We start from the raw sequence: 6,461 nt of genomic DNA, 5'->3' as shown, positions 1-6,461 counted from the left end.
TAGCCAGAATGTATAGGAATTACCTCAAAACAGGCCACACTAGTGGAAGAATACCTTAGTGTGGAGTTATGAAAACCCAGGTAGAACGCTGCCTCAGAAAGGCAGATAATCAATAAAGGAAAAATAAAGAGGCGCCTGGGTGGCTCAGTCGGTTAAGCATCTGCATTGGGCTCAGGTCATAAATAATCCTGGGATCTTGCCCTATGTCAGACTTCCTGCTCAGCAGGGAGTCTGCTTCTCCCTCTGCCTCTGCTCCCCATTCATTCTCATAAACAAACAAATCAATAAAATCTTACCCCAAAAAAAGAAAAAAATAAAGATTATAAGCTTACAATAAAGATATGAATGATGAGTCAAAGCTTTCAGTGACACACCCACACCTGCCTACAGTTCTCTGGCTAAAACATGGGTGGAATTGATGGGGTTAGAAGAACAGGAGGCACATAGGCCCGGACAGCACAGCCCCAGCAGATGCAGAATCCTGGTGTAGGTTTAGCTAGCTTTCATTGTCCTTTAAAATGTCAAAGCTAAAGAAATCTGGTAGGGTTATTGAAGTCTGATCCTGGGGGATGCCTGGTTGGCTCAGTCTGTTAGGCAGCAGCCTAACATGACTCAGGTCATGATCACAGGGTCCTGGGATCAAGTCCGACATCAGACCCCTTACCCAACCAGAAGCCTGCCTCTCCCTCTGCCTGTTGCTCCCCCTGCTTGTGCTCTCTCACTGACAAATAAATAATCTTTAAAAAGAAAGAAGAAAGAAAAAAAAAGAAAAGAAAAATAAAATCTGATCCACAGTATAGAACAACACAAAGGATGGTACTTTCTTGGGCTGATTTCTCTTTGTTTGATTTTAAGTAGGTTCCACAGCCAGCACGGACACTAGTGCAGGGTTTGATCTCAGGACCCTAAGACCATGAACTGAGCCAAAGGCAGACAATCGATTAAGCCACCCAGGCACCCCACTTTCTTGGGTTCTAATGGGACTTTTCCTAGGTTCTAATCCTAGCTGTACTGGCTGCCAGGGGGAATGAAGTCCAGCACCACAAGAAAAGCATCCCAAGGCAGCAGTCCTCTGCAGAAGATTTGCTGGTGGCTGCCATCATCAAAGAGTCAGTGGGTGAAGTTGTTGAAGCACAGTGGGAACAATGATAGCCACTGCCTTTTGGGTGTCACTGAATCATCCTACTCATCTTCAGGAAGCCTGGCCCTTCTCCAGTCAACGCAGCAAAAGCAAACTTGTTAGAAGAACAGGGGAGGGGGTCATCTCCCTCCCTCCCAGAAACTGAAGCAACCAGCCAAACAGTGCAGCACTGGAGTAAAAATAAAAATATGAAGGAATGTGGCTGCACCTGGGTAGCTCAGTCTGTTAAGCATCTGCCTTTGGGTCAGGTCCTGATCTCAGAGACCTGGGATCTGAGACCCACATCAGGCTCCATGCTCAGTGAGGAGTCTCCCTTTCCTTCTCCCTCTGCCCCCGCTCCTAGCTCATTCTCTCTCTCTCTCAAATAAATAAAATCTTTAAAATAAGAAATTTAAAAATGAAGGAATGAATCAAAATGCAGAATTCAGAAACAGAACTACAGATATAAAAACTACATATAAAAACCTGAAATATGACCCGGTGAGTGAGGAAGGATTATTAAATCACGATACTGTATGAATTGATTGCCAATTTTTTCTTAGAACATAGAGCACACTGCACTACACGAAAACGAAAACACAAAATTAGGATTGAATACAAAAACAAAATTATCAGTGTTATTCCATCAAGTGTTTCTCTAACCTACTGATCAAAACCTCAGTTCATCCTCCAAAAGAATCTGGGCACCACCTCAGCACACATGAACACATTTTCAGGCCACAGTTCACACTGCTCCAGTCCTCACTCTAAGTCCTGAGCCCTGGGCTCCTCCAGGCAAAGCCACCACCAACTAGGCCCCTGCCCTAGAAATCCCCAAACCCAACCACTTCACAACAGGGAGACTCAGGGAGATTCAAATGGGCAGAAACGTGGGACTTTGACTTTTTTTTTTTTTAATTAAAAGAAAAATACAGCAAGAAACATTTCTAGCACAAAGTGAAGAGCTAATCTTTCACAATGTCGAGAGTATTAGAATTATCAATACACCATCAGTAGTTTGAGAGGTCAAACAGGCCAAAAGCTGGAAACACAAGAGGAAATGCTCACAGCAAACAGACCTGAAAGCCAAGGCCTGGACCGGCTGACATGGCCTGCCGCTTACCACAGCGAGAAAGTGTAACTTTCCTGGGCCTCAACTTCCCTCCTGGCCAGCAGGAAAGTGGCAACACCACAAAATTCATATCTGGTCAGGGATTACGTGAAAGGAGAATGCTCAGTGAGAGCCCCGCCACACTGCCCGTCCAGCCACAGTCTGCGCCCAGTGAATGGGAATTTCCTCTACTGCAGCCACACGAAGAGCTGAAGGATCTGCACAGGATGCCTGTTTATTTACCAGTCACAAAACCACGTTCTGCCATAAACAGAGAGGGCAAGAGACCCCAAGAGATGGGAATATCCCTCACCCTTGCCTGGACCAGGCTTTCAAGACAAGTTGGAAAGCCCACAGCAGCTCTGCCACTGACTCTGAATGAGCCTTTGGAAGACAACACCATCCCAAACAACAGTTTAATTTACTTCTCTTTAAAAAGCAGTGAGACAAGGTCTTGGCCACATCTTCATAAATTAACAGCTTAGGAGGCTAAACCCCAATGATTTAGTTATGTCCCCAGCAGGCACACCTCCACTCGTGGGCAGCTTCAGGGAGAAAGGGTGCCTCCCCATCCATGAGGACACCCTCTGACATTCATCTGAAGATGCTTCCTACCCATGGGCATTTACTCCCTGGAACCCCCCCCCCCCCCATCTAAGTTCCTCTCTGGACGCTGCACGAGGCAACTTCCTCACACCCCCATCACCACTGCTGACACCGCAGCTACCCCCGAGCCTTCAAGCAGGGTGCACCTGTCTTTGCTGCCAAGCGTCCCATCAGCCCAGCTCCATCACTGATTTCTGTACCCATAATTAATTAACTTATGCATGTATGTATTTATTTATTTTTACAGCTTCATTTATTTTAGGGAGAGATAGACAGAGAGAGAGAGATACAGAGAGAGCACACACACACAAATACAGGGAGATAGAACCTCCAGCAGATTCTACACTGAGAGCAGAGCACACCTCAGGGCTCAATCCCACCACCCTGAGATCATGACCTTAGCTGAAACCAAGAGTTGGATGCCTCAACGACGGAGCCACCAGGCACCCCTCTGTACCCTTAATCTTAAGAAAAGACAGACACCGCTTCTTTCTGTCAGCCACGGCCTCATAAGCCATCTGTCACACAGCCAAAGTTTCCAGAGGGTAGGACCAGGTCTGCAACACCAGTGATGCCAGAGTATCTCCATAAAACTACAATCTAGTGAGTACCAGGCTCTGCTCTAAGCTCCTAATATGGCCTTCTATTTTGTACCCCTCACAGACCTACATGCTAGGTATTATCCACAGTGCAGAGGAGGACACTGAGGTCCATGGCTTACCCAAGCAATCTACTTTTATGTGGCAGCAGCAGGGGCCTGAACCCAAGTCTGTGACTCCAAGGCCCCTCCGTCAACTCTGTTACTCATGCAGCCCCAACACAGTCATCAAATACCTCCCTAAACCCTCATCCCTCCTGTGAAAAAGCATGGTCTTCTGCCATTTCCCAGATGGGAAGAAAGCCGGCGTGAGCCAGATATAGTGACCTGCCCATAATGGTACAGGCGATGTCCCCTCTGTTCTCCCCCCAACACCCATGTCATTCTGCACGAGGCCCCATGGGGTCCTTCATGCTTCCAGTGGAAAACTCTGGTGAGACCACCAGTCTCCTGGCAGGCCTTCAACTTGACCCTGGAGGACAGGACCAGTTAGGAGAAAGCGGCTAGTTAAGCCTCTGAAATGGGGTCCTACCACCCAGGAAAAGCCCCTTATCTCCAGGGCATCGCCCGTGTGAATTAGCTGGATTTGTAGAGGGCTCCACAAGCACCAGCCTTGCTGAGTCACTTTCTCTAAGGTGGTGGCTGAGACAAAAAGGACCCAGGAAAGAAAGGCATAGGCTGTTGTGGAACTGCAGTGCCTTGGCATCAACAATTAATGTGAGCAGCTGCCTCTGCTCACCAGATCTGCATTTTATGTGGGGCACACTGTTCAAAGTTTACACCCCCCATCTCTGTAACCTTCACGACAACCCCTGGAGCTCCCTGCACCATCATTACCACCTCACAGACAAGGAGACAAGGCATGAGGGGTGTGTAGAATGATGCAGCTCTGTGCTGGGGCCAACCGGGGGAGGACTCCCACAGGCTTGCTCTTCCCACTGCTGCAGAAGCAGCTGAAAACAACGAGTTTTTCAGTTTGCATTATGTAGAGTGGAAAAGTCAACCATAAAGGTCATTCAATTTTTAAATGGGTTATTCCTCAGGATAAAAACAGTTCCAAAAAATAATTTCCGAGAAGTTCAACATATTCCTCCTTCCAGGTGCCTGGAATGTGATGGAATGTTGTTAAAATAAGATCTGGCCCATCAGTATGCCAGACAGAAACTGGAAGTAAGCTGTTGCAGATCCCCAAAGGCTCCGTCACAACCCTAAGGAGAAGACATATAACTTTCACTGTCCCAAAGTGGTTATGTTTAAAAAAAAAAAAAAAAGGCACAGGTGGAACATTTTAAATTACAGACTTTCAATGCAGGGGCAGTGGGGGCGGGGGGGGTGTCCCCCAACTTCCCCCAAATGTTTCAGCTATATATAGTGACTTACCAAAGTGACTCATCACAAGTACCTACAAGGCGACTGACCGGCAACTGACCGATGAGGAAGGTATTCGGACTGCTTAACAAAACCAACACAACTTAGAATTTTCATGATTAAGAAGAGAAAACCATTTATTAAACACTCGCCAGGCACCAAACCCGCTAGGCACTGTCACACGCTCTACTCATCACAAGGCTGCCAAACTCAGTGCAGAAACTGAGGCTGAGTAAGTCACCTAAGATCATGCAGCACCAGAAACTGGATTCCAACCAGTTCTGACATCATAGCCCACCCCAGCTTGTTGCAATGCTTCAGAACCTAAGCTTTGTGATGATCAATAAACTGCATGCTTAACAATGTTTACACATCTCTGTTAGAATTCAGGGAAAGGTTTATAAAAATGACATACACAAGGGGAAAAAATAATACAGTTTCTGGAGGCAGGCTTCCCAGGGTTCAAATCTTGGCTCCTCCACTTGCAAGCTGTGTGACCTTGGACTCCTTTAGCTCCCCTGTGCCCATATTTCCATGCATTAAAATGGTAGCCATAACAGACCCTATCTCCTAAGGCAAATAAAGCATTTTGGTGTTGTTGTTCTTGTTTTAAGATTTTATTATTTATTTGACAGAGAGAGAGAGACAGGGTGAGAGGGAACACACACAGGGGGAGTGTGAAAGGGAGAAGCAGGCTTCCCACTGAGCAGGAAGCCTGGTGAGGATTAGATCCCTGCACCCTGGGAGCATAACCTCAGCTGAACAACTGAGCCACCCAGGTGCCCACAAATAAAACATTGAGAATCATTCCTGGCATGAGTTAAACCTCAGAAGGTGTGGGCTAGTGTTACTTCTTGCTGGCCACTAGATAGAGTCAGCAGCCTCAGGCCCACTGTTTTAGCAACTCATTTGCATAAACAAAGCCCAGGCTCAGCCACTTTGTGCTTGCCCTATGATTTCTTCCTGTCACTAACATCTCTCCTCACTCCTGCTCTGTGGCACTAAGCTCTGGGCCTCAACTTCCCATCTGTCAAATGAGGTGAGGAGCCCAGCTGATCTATCTGAGGTCCTTCCAGCTGGGCAACCTAGGGTTCTTGGTAACTCAGGGCCCAGAAATTCAGAACCATCCTAACACAAACATTACCAGATGACACTCACTCAATTTCCTCAAATCTTCTCTTCCGTGTTATGTATAAATGCTTATTTTCATGGCAAATCTTCTCCAAGATCCCAGAGCTCCACGAGCACCCAGAATAGGCTGGGCAGGCATCCCCAGTGCTGAGGCTGGGGACATGATGGTCAGAAGCTCTGACCTCCAGGGGAGATGGATTCCAAATCAAGCTGCTCTGATAAGCAGGTCTTCCCTGTTAGAGAGGATTTCAACAGAGCACAGTTAAGAGGAAGTGCAGGTAAGAAACTCAGAACTTGGCCCACCGGACAGAGGGCAGTAGGACAGTGGGCCGGAGGAGTGACAGAGGGATTGAGAGGAATGCCACGATCAACAGAGGCCAGCCAAGGCAGCACTGATGCTCAATGTGAGAAGGTGGGCTGGGGATACACTGTGAAAATGGCTTCAAAGGCAGGAAGCAAGCCCAGCTCAGCACAAAGCAAAGTCCTGAGCAGGAACCTTCTGGGACCAGGTTGGACACTAAGGTGAG

Source organism: Mustela nivalis (genome assembly GCF_964662115.1).
Source record: "Mustela nivalis genome assembly, contig: HAP1_SCAFFOLD_143, whole genome shotgun sequence".
NCBI lineage: Eukaryota > Metazoa > Chordata > Mammalia > Carnivora > Mustelidae > Mustela > Mustela nivalis.
Note: the sequence above shows the minus strand (reverse complement) of the source record.